Raw genomic sequence first — 583 nt, forward strand, 5'->3', positions numbered from 1 at the left:
GACTATTTATTAGATGGCACCAACTTCCGCTAGTTTTCTGGCAACACAGTAGTCAGAGCGAGACTCTGGGTCAACGAGTACTTTACGTAGTTAGCTAACACAAAATATAACTTACGTTTTTGCATAGTTAAAAGTCACAATGTGTTTGTGAGCTTTACAGGTGCTGGCAGGTGGATTTTTGGCAATGGACAGCCATGCTTGCTATTTCCCCCCTAGTTTCCAGTCTTTGTGAGAAAATAAGCTAACCGGCTGCTGGCTGTAGCCTTATTTACCGCTTTATTTGTTTTCTGCAGACGACTTAACGGACACATGTGAGACTTGTATGAATCCCATTTCTCGGCAAGAGAGCGAATAAGCTATGCCATGCTTTCCTTTGAAAGCTTTTGATATACTACTAACAGAGTGAGCGCACAAATGAGGTTAAGGGTCGTATTTCCGATAGCACTGGAAGGCAGCACCAGGCCCAGCGCCGAGCTCAGCCTCGGATCTTTCCGGGATCCTCGAACACCTCCCGAGCCTCCGTTTTCGTACATCGGCGCTGGGCAGGTGTACGACCGGAAGAGCGGCCCTTGGAGTGAGTGAG

The sequence above is a fragment of the Pempheris klunzingeri genome, chromosome 19 (assembly GCF_042242105.1).
Source record: "Pempheris klunzingeri isolate RE-2024b chromosome 19, fPemKlu1.hap1, whole genome shotgun sequence".
Lineage (NCBI taxonomy): Eukaryota > Metazoa > Chordata > Actinopteri > Acropomatiformes > Pempheridae > Pempheris > Pempheris klunzingeri.